At 40.1% G+C, this 9,984-nt stretch overlaps 1 non-coding gene across 1 annotated transcript; it reads left to right on the forward strand.

Annotated features, from left to right (window-relative positions):
- Nucleotides 1–2,165: 2,165 nt before the first annotated feature.
- On the forward strand, nt 2,166–2,238 carry Trnat-agu. The gene has a single exon. It is a non-coding gene; the product is annotated as a tRNA-Thr (tRNA).
- The last annotated feature ends 7,746 nt before the right edge of the window (nt 2,239–9,984 follow it).

Consider the following 9,984-nt stretch of genomic DNA (forward strand, 5'->3'; position numbering starts at 1 on the left):
GGTGATGAGGCTGACTCTGGAAACCTGAAAGGAGGAAAATTTTCACTGGAAACAGAGAGAGAGAGAGAGAGAGAGAGAGAGAGAGAGAGAAGTCCTGGTGAGGAAACATGACGGGAGATAAACAGTTTTGTTAACGTGAAAGGAGAGGCCAGGGAGGGAAGGTGGAGGAAAAGTAGAATAGAAAACAACAAGGATAATGCTTAAGAGTAGAGGGAGGGCGTGGAGGGGGGGGGCGGATAGGTGGCTGCATGCGTCGTCTTCGTTCCCCCAGCTCTGAATAATGGTAGACACATCATCTGTTTTGAAATCGCGTGTTTACAATTGGATTTACGACGCAGTGTTCCCCGTTTAGGGCGTGAGGCGGGTGCTGAGGGGCGGCGGGAAGCCTTTTAAGGTCCTCTCACCCCCTTGTCCTCCCCTCAACCCACGCCTACCTCCCCTCTCCCTTTTATCTCCTTCCCCCCGCAGTCCCAACCTGTCGGAACACCTGTGTCCAGCCAGGGGTGACGGGGACCCCCTCCGGCGACCCCGTGCGGGAAGACGGTGGACAGTGTGTGTGTGTGTGTGTGTGTGTGTGTGTGTGTGTGTGTGTGTCGCTGTTTGTCTTTTATTTATTTTCTTGATTCGGCATTTTCTTACGGTGAGATGTTGGTGCCATGTACGAGTCTCCATTTGTTTCTGTCCCTTGCATCTTCCTCTATGACTCTCATTGTTTGTAGTTCTGCCATAACTCCATCTCTCCACCTCACTCTCTGTCTTTCTTCCGTCGATCTTCTCTCCCTAACTGGCTTTCTCAAGGATCTTTCAATCGGCTCTGGGTCTTATTATTCAGTATAATAAACGACAGTGTTCAAAATCTCGTCAAAACAGCACCGCCTCCCTGCGTGATCCTCTCCTCCCTCCTCACACCTCCGTCTCAACATCCTCTTCACCTCCCACCTCACCCCTTGCAGCCCTCCTGCCTTTCGCGTCAGTCACCACAGACATGAGTTCCAGATTTGTTTCTTTGACGTAAGTTGTTAGTCGTTTGATTAGATAAGATAAAATTGCATGTCTTTATTATCAGTTATACTCATGATATATAACTTTTGATTGTTTTAGCTAGGATCTTTCATTTTTAGTTAAAAATGTAATTATATAGTAAGGGTAAAGCAAGTCAATTTGTGACCTCTAGCTGTTGTAGTTGTAGTTGATGATGCAGTGTAACGTAAAAATGTTTGATTATGGTGTCCTTTTAATCTAATGAAATTCCTCCATCAAAGTTCTATTTATTTTGTTTGTTTACATACTCATTGTATTATCTCTTGTTTATATTTTTTTCTGTCATGCACATGCAGCTCATGTCTTACTGCATGAGGCAGTCGCTGGCCATATCACACACCATCTCTGTCTCCGTCTGTCTCGCTGTGTATGTATGCCTTACTCACCACTGTGGGCATTTCCTTTCTCTACATGACTGTACTACCTATGCGTATCTCAATTTGACCTTTAATGTAACGCATGCCATTGCTTGAATTTTAAACTTAGCCTTTTTTTCTTTCTTTTGAGCGGTTTTGTGATGTGTACGTAAGTTGATGTCATCAGATGTAATGCGCAGAACGGCTTGTGGTTGCTCAGAAGAAAAAAACGAACAACTTTGACAAATCCATAAAATTACTATATTAATGACATACTTGTTCATCTGTTGTGTTAATGGTGGTAGCTTTATGGTAATGGTGGCAGTAGTGGTGCTCCTGTCATCTCGCTGATTGAGTTGTCTTGTGTTACTAAAACTTCTCAGCATTGACTCTAAGTTTCTGCCTCTGCACCAGAGCACCAGAGCACTTTTCTTGCCTGGCGTCTCCCCAAGCTACACGCAATCAGTAGTTAACTAGTCTTGTCATGCAACTTGCCTCCTGACTCTCATTACTCGCGACGTGGCACTCATAGAGGTCGCTTCCCCATCCTCAAACCACACTTCATCTGAGTTTGGCTCTTCACTCTACGCAGGCCCCGCCACACTTCGCGCCGCTCGCAAGCCCCGCCAGCTACATTGCTGTAAGATTCCCCCGTTGAGTCATCCCCTCTCTAAGGATCTGTCGTTCCACGAGGATCAGTTTCACAATTTTCACTCATAATAGAGAAAAAAAACATTTAATCCCTGCATGAATCAGACTTTTTATGTGGCCTTCATAGCTCAGTGGCTAGAGCGCTGGTCTAGTAAACCAGAGGCCGGGAGTTCGATCCTCCCTGAAGGCAGTGGATCAAATGAGTACTTTTTTATTTTCACCGTACCAAGAAGAGTACGGCTTAGTTGTATACTTTGGGGGGAATGCTGCTGCCTGCCTCCTTCCGCGTCGCAAGAAAGAGATGGAAACAAGAATATGAAAATCTCTTCCCCTTCTTTTTTTGTTATCTTCGTAACACTGAGACAAGACTGAAGCAACTTCTCAGTGATGCGTTGTTATTATTATTACTGTTGCTATTTTTGTTGTTTGTGGTGTTGTTGATGGTGATAGTGATGGTATTATTTTGCCTATTAATATTATTAGTACAATTATTATTATTATTATTATTATTATTATTATTATTATTATTATTATTATTATTTATTTTATTTTTACTATTATTTTTAGTATTTATATTTATATTATTATTATTATTATTATTATTATTATTATTATTATTATTATTATTATTACAATTATTATTGTTATTATTATCATTATTATTATTGTTATTACGATTATTATTATTATTATTATTATTTATATTTTTATTAATATTATTATTATTATTATTATTATTATTATTATTATTATTATTATTATTATTATTATTATTTTATTATTATTATTAGCATTGCCATCGCTACGTCACTACCACCACAGTTCTATCAAGATGGCCATCTACAATGAAGAAGTCGAAACTTTAAGACGGTGAGAAAAAAAAAAGTAGAACAGTATAAAGATTAATTCGTTGCTGGCGAATTTGAGTTGTTCATAGATTTTTCGCTTCCGTACAGTTTATCTCTTCCCTGTAAGCAAAGGAAGGAAATGATAAAAGCACATACACACACTATCTGTCAGCCACACAAGCACTCTTAATTGACTTGATTTTAAGTGTTCCTTTATCTCAAATCAAATTGCTTCATCTTTTAACAGTTTCCTTGCTCCTGTATATTTTCACATGCGGCGCCTTATGACTACACTACTGCTATACACTTTAAATCCGTCAAGCAGAAGTCTGACAACATTGGAACTCTTTTCCTGCATCTGTCTTTCCCATCCGTTGACATGGATTCTCAAGAGGAAGATTTCAAGGTATTTGTCCTCCAATTTTAGATAATTCATTCAACCTTCTTTAAGAACTGGCACCCCAATAGGACTTTAATTCTTTCTCTCCTTTTTTATTTTTCTAAGCCATTGCTCTTTTACATAATAAAAGAAAAGAAATAGGTGATGGTCTTTTAACTGATCTAACCGAGTACTGACATATTCCCGGTATTGAAACGCTATAAGGGGAAGGATCTTTAAAGCTGGAAGTAGGCAAGCAAAATTAATTCAAGGACTGCCACGTGTAGACTAAACTTCTTGCAGCTCCTTTATTGTCGTATATTTCTTTGTCCTTATAGCATCATAACGCAGAGTCAGTGTAGAGCAGCGAGGAGGACGGTGGTGTGGAGGAGGTCAAGAGAGAAAGCAGGCGTGGGTGTGATCCGTGCGTGGGTGTGGAATGGAAGGTGTAGCGGGAACGGAAGGGGAAGTGAGTGGTGCGATTGGCAGGTTGTGAAGATGAAGAGCATAGATGGTGGTGGCGGTCGTGAAGTTAGAGGTGGTGGTCTGTATTGGAAGGAGTGGAGGATGGATGTGGAAATGGAAGTGGGTGATATAATGCTCTTAAAGAAGGAGGAGGAGGATGGTGTGTGTGTGTGTGTGTGTGTGTGTGTGTGTGTGTGTGTGTGTGTGTGTGTGTGTGTATTTGTGTGCGTGAGAGAGAGAGAGAGAGAGAGAGAGAGAGAGAGAGAGAGAGAGAGAGAGAGATGGAGGCGTGGGCGGGAGGCGAGGTTGGGTGTTCTGTCTCTCAGCTCTCAGTTTTCTCAGATATTTATGTTACTTTTTTTCTCGTGGTAATTTATGTTTCTGTCCTCTGGTGACGCAACCCAGGCAGTGTTCTTGGGAAGCAAACTTTATTTTCATATTTATTTTAGATTTTAGACTCGGAAATCTTTGTGCTTTGGTCTGTTTCTTTCTGTTATCACTCAGGTATTCCGTATTGTATCACTAATAACTCCCAGAAACGGTGTAGAAGTGTAAAGTATCACGCCTCGATAACCTTCCCTTCTTCATTCGCTTATCACAGGTTCTTGTTTTTTTTTTTTTATTCCTTTTAATCTCCTTTGTTGTACCGTGATCAAAGTCACGTAGGCCGAAAATGGATTGGTGTGGTTTTTATTTATATATCAATTAATCGTATGTATGTGATTTATCTTTGTTTATTTACCTGTTCATTGGTTTTGCTTGCAGTTTTGATAATTGTTCTTCTTATTGTAATGGTTTAGTTATTTGAGATCACATGTATCATTTCTTCGTTTATGTCTACTTTACTGTATTGATTTTGTTTATTCACTACATGCCTTAGACACTTACTAGCTGCTGATGGTGGTTAGATTAGATAGCAGCATATTCTATTACTATGACTTCCCTTGAATACTTATCTGTTGTCTGTGTCGGTAAGTTAGGTTAGGTTGGAGTAAGTTAGGTTAGATTAGATTTATTATTACTTCTCTAGGACACTTATCGACTATCTATGGTGGCTTGACGGACAGCCTTCCTTCCCTCAACATGTCAGTGACCGGCGCCGAGGTGAACGTGTGCGGCGCCACATAATAGGCGGTGTATCTTGTCTCCCTCCGAGGGGCGGCGGGACTGAAGGACTCGTGATATTTAGGTTCAGAGCTGGAATTTCCTGTCGTGGCTGATTCTCGCGCATTCAACGCCCTGGTCCTCAGTCCTCAGTCCTCGTGCCTATGTGAGAACGATAAAGGCTAACCGTAGGGAGGTGGCGGCGGCGGTGGTGGTGGTGGTAGTAGTAGTGGCGGCGCAGTGGTTAACCTTTGGCTTCGTTGTCATATAAACTCAGGTTCGACTCCCACACTCGGGGTAATGGCTTAAGATTACCTATATATGTCCCTCATTAGCCACAGTCATCCTTCAGAGCTTCTACAGGCTGTAATTATGGCAGGGCGAGAGAGTGTCTTATAACGTGTATTTATTCAGACCGCTCAATTGATGTGGATCACGGCGGGGCTTAACTGGCAACGATGTGTATAGATAATAAGTAGTGAGTCCTTGCGGGTATAAGCCATCTGTTCTGTACGCCTTCAATTGCGGTGTCCGTATAATCTTTATCAGATCTCCGGGTTTTTGTTCCCGTGAGGCGCCTGCACAGCATCACCGCTTCTTGCCTGTAATTCTCCTGAAAGCAGTGTGGAAAAAAGGGAATTCCAGATGTTCTTGCTTTCATGTTGACGGTCATGGCCGCCTGAAGAGGGTTGGAGTGTCGTTTTGTCCTGTCTTGTTGTTGTTGTTGTTGTTGTTGTTACTGGTGGTGGTGGTGGTGGTGGTGGTGGTGGTGGTAGTAGTGGTGGTGGGAAGATACTAACTCAAAAGATATCTTCTTTTCTTCGATCTCCAAATTTGCATCTATAATCTATGTAACACTGCCATTATTTTGATTGATTTCATGATTTCTCTCTCTCTCTCTCTCTCTCTCTCTCTCTCTCTCTCTCTCTCTCTCTCTCTCTCTCTCTCTCTCTCTCTCTCTCTCTCTCTCTCTCTCTCTCTCGAGGCCTTGTGTTTTGACATGAGTCCAGGTATAGTAACCAGCCACTGAGCACGTGTTGGTCAGTTTTTGCTCCGTGTTCCGCCTTTAAGGATACCTCAAGACAGTGCTTTCCTCCTCCAAACAAACACTACACGCATGTATATTATTATTATTAATACTATATAATTTTCGCTGTGTGTAAAAAAAAGCTGCATTCTGGTGTAGAAAAAAGAAATATTGAATAAATAATTAAATAAAATGCCTATCTGCCGTTCAAAAAAAAAAAAAAAAAAGGAGAAAAAAACAATAGAAAACGGCTCTAATTTGGTTGGGGGTCCAGTTACTCTGCGCATGTAATAACACACACAGCAGAGAGAGAGAGAGAGAGAGAGAGAGAGAGAGAGAGAGAGAGAGAGAGAGAGAGAGAGAGAGAGAGAGAGAGAGAGAGAATAAGAATGAAAAAAAGAGAAAGGAAAGAAAGCGGAAAGGGAGGGTAGACATTTAAGTTTGATAAATGGAAGAAGAATGCTGGGAAGGAAATTCTTGTCGTGAAGATGAAAGTACTCGAGTTTGGTGTACCTGTACCTGGTAGTAGTTGAGCAAGACCCCTGACTAATCGTGTACTGGAAGGAAATACTTGGTAGTCTTTAATTCCCTCCCTTCAATCCCTTCAATAGAAAGCATGAGAAAGTATTATATAGTACATATCTATAATGTTCCTTATTTCTTTTTTCTCCTTTCTTATTTACTTTTTGTTCAGTCTCCTTTTAAGATAGAGAAAAGAAAACTTATGGTTGCATTTATCTGTCGGTTATTTTGTCTTCACTTCTCTAACTAAGTGCACTCTATCCATCCTTCACATGGCACCGTACCGTTCCATTATTTTAGCGCTGTGTGTCTGTAGATATATAATTATGTGTGTACTTCTCTTCGCACCTGACGTACTATCTACCTAAATTTACCGCTATCACATTTGTCCATCACTGTTCCACTATGTACTGTACAACAAAGATGAACATTGGTGACCTGGTATCAAACCATAGGAATTTGGTGATCTGAGACTGTGTATGACGTGTTCTTGCATTGCTAATATCAGTCTCCGATCAGTACTTCCTTAGATCTTACGGAACAGGATATATGCTTTCTCTTAACCATGCACGTTTTCTTTCGCAATGTTTAGTTGTATGAGAATTTGTATTTTCATTCATATGATAAAGAATTCGATGGATTTAAGTTCGAGTTTAATGTGAAGTCGTAATTTCTACTTCGTTCTCTTGAGTCAGAACACTTTACATTTAGAATTTCTGTGTTGGACAAATATAAGGAGGTAGGGAAATAAAGGGTAACTTAGGAACTTTATTCCCTTACTTTTTATTTAAATATTTTTCTAACTTAATTGTAAGGAAACACGTATATAGTATTTTTGCTTCAGCCTGAATTCTCCTAATGTGTTTTCAGTCTCACTGCTGTTTCTTACTTCATTCAATAATTCTAACTAAAAATACAGTCTGACTTGCATTTTTTTTTTTTTTCATTTGGGCATGTCTAACCTAACATTAAGTTATTTCAATGGACAAAATTTGAATTTCAAGCGCCAGGATATTTGAATGATTAATTTTGAGCTCCAGTGGTGTTTTCCCAAGATAACTATAAATTTCCACCCATCTTATTAATATGCATAATGGAAGAGCCACCGATATGAAAGGCTAATGAAATTTGTGTGGAGCCGTTGTAGTTATCTCTTGTGAAATGTTAAATCATACCTAAAACTTTTCTATACACATCAGTAACCCGCAGCAGGTACACTTGCACTGACGAAACGTTTAGGCGCGTGTCAGGAAGCGACTCGCAGCCCTCGTGAGTCGTGAGTCACGGTTTGCTGGAAAAGAACAGGAAACGTGGACACTGAGAGAGTAAGGCACCCACGGCCTCCACGCCCTAATGTTATAACACACACTGCCCCATCACTCCATTACTCACAGCGCCTCGTCCATCACTGACGTAAACTACAAACGTGATTTCCCTTATTTCAAATGCTCTTATTCTTATCAGACCCGGAGTGACTGGACGCGTACGGCACATAATCGGCGTAGCATCCTGGAAAATAGATCTAAAAATGAATGGAGACAAAGGTTATAATTGTGTGCGTCTCCTTGTCTGACGGGGAGATAATCCTGGAAGCCGTCTCGGGAAGGGAAAGGTGTCGGTCAAGGAGGTCATGTGATTCATCCTCATAGGGTCAGGATGTTATTGTCTGTCCTTGGCGAGCCCCCGCGTCGGCACCACCTCATCCACCCTGTCGCTATCTCTGTTAAGGACACGAGTACTCGCCGTTGAGCTACTATGGAAAGAAAAAAAATAAAGGGCTTCCTGAGGGAGACTAAGGAATGCGTGAGGGTAATTATGATTCTTTTACAGAGATAATGAGATGACACAGGAAAGGGCAGGATACTGAGAGGAGTCATAGCGTGGTGAAAACAGGACATGTTCTTTAGCTTTTTCTTTTCATTCAAGTAGGAGACAGAACATGTTTTTTTTTATCCTTTTTGTAATGTAAAGAGAGAGCGGGACAAGTGAGATAGTTTTTCTTTTGATATGATTAAGAGTGACCAAGGCTTAGAGAGAGAGAGAGAGAGAGAGAGAGAGAGAGAGAGAGACAGACTGTTTCATCATCGTTTCCTGTCCACCACTATAGCCACACAAATAAGTATATCGCTAAAATTCCCGATGGATTATTAACTTTCTTTCGGTCCGAACAGGTTGTACTTCATCTCCTCATTTGTTGCATGATATTTACTAGCCGTTGACAGGTGACGAGCATTTTTTTCCTTAGTTTATTTTTAATGTGACAGTGATATCTTACATCATAACATCTTACTGCATCAGCGACACGGGATAATGTGAATGAATAGACTGACGTAGCTGGACAGGATGAAGTTAAACTACTGAGTCATGCATCACCTTATTTGAGGACCAGTTTCTTCCTCTCTTTTTATTTCATTCAAGTCTTATCAAGCTTGACACAGTTTTAAGGAACTTGGTGAACACATGTTTCATACACATGCTATATACATGTACAACCTCTTATACTTGATAAAACAGTTCGGTGAAGATACAAATTATGTTTTTGAAAGATAACACTGATAGTTGAATGAGAAGCCGAACTATGGAAAAATGATATTCCATGATTTGTAGTTTTATTTGCGCTCACTTAGAGTTGCTAAAATACTATTACGTTTCTCAAACTAAATATAGATCTGTTAGTGTATGAAGGTGTGTGTGTATAGAGTAAAGTGAGAGGAATTGTTGAAAGCATGTTGTGAGGCGCCCATGCTTTGGGAAGTTATAGTTTATCATGACTACTTTTGAAGGCCACAGAGATGAGTGAATAGAGTTTCACGAGTGATTTTATTAACATTGCTGCTAAATCCTTGTTAAACTATTACTAGAATCATGAAAGTGTTGTTGAAGATTCTGATAACTTCCATTATTACAAGTTGAGAGTTTTAGAGATAAGATAAAGAAACGTTTGAGAAAGTGATCCAGTTTCATGAAGTTAAAAGTGGTTAGTATTGCATCATGATTGTACCGAGAGGGGCGGCATCATGGGTGGTGAGCACTAAGGAGCTGTATGAGGCTAAGGTGAGATAAGCGAACATCAATACTACGCCTCCTTTACCCCTGCCCTTACTCCGCCCGTTTTATCTCACCCTTATCTGGTAAAATGCACAGACTGACGAACCGGTGACAGGGAGATAAAGACCTTCACTGTGGCTTTGCGAACTGACACACAACACCGCACACACACACACACACACACACACACACACACACACACACACACACACACACACACACACACACACACTATCATTATTATTATTACTATAATTTATTTATTATTATTATTATTATTATTATTATTATCATTATTATTATTATTATTATTATTTTTATTGTTTTTATTATTATTACCATCATCATCATCACCGTCATCATCATCATCATCATCATATGATCATCATCATCATCATCATCATCATCATCATCATTATCACCATCAACATCAATTTTACTACGGGCTCTATTACCAACTTTGTTCATATGATTGATGAAAACACATACCTTAAATTATCAAAATTAAGAAGGGTAGCTTTGTCATCCATTGCTGTATTTTCA

Source organism: Portunus trituberculatus, chromosome 38 (assembly GCF_017591435.1).
Source record: "Portunus trituberculatus isolate SZX2019 chromosome 38, ASM1759143v1, whole genome shotgun sequence".
Taxonomy (NCBI): Eukaryota; Metazoa; Arthropoda; class Malacostraca; order Decapoda; family Portunidae; genus Portunus; species Portunus trituberculatus.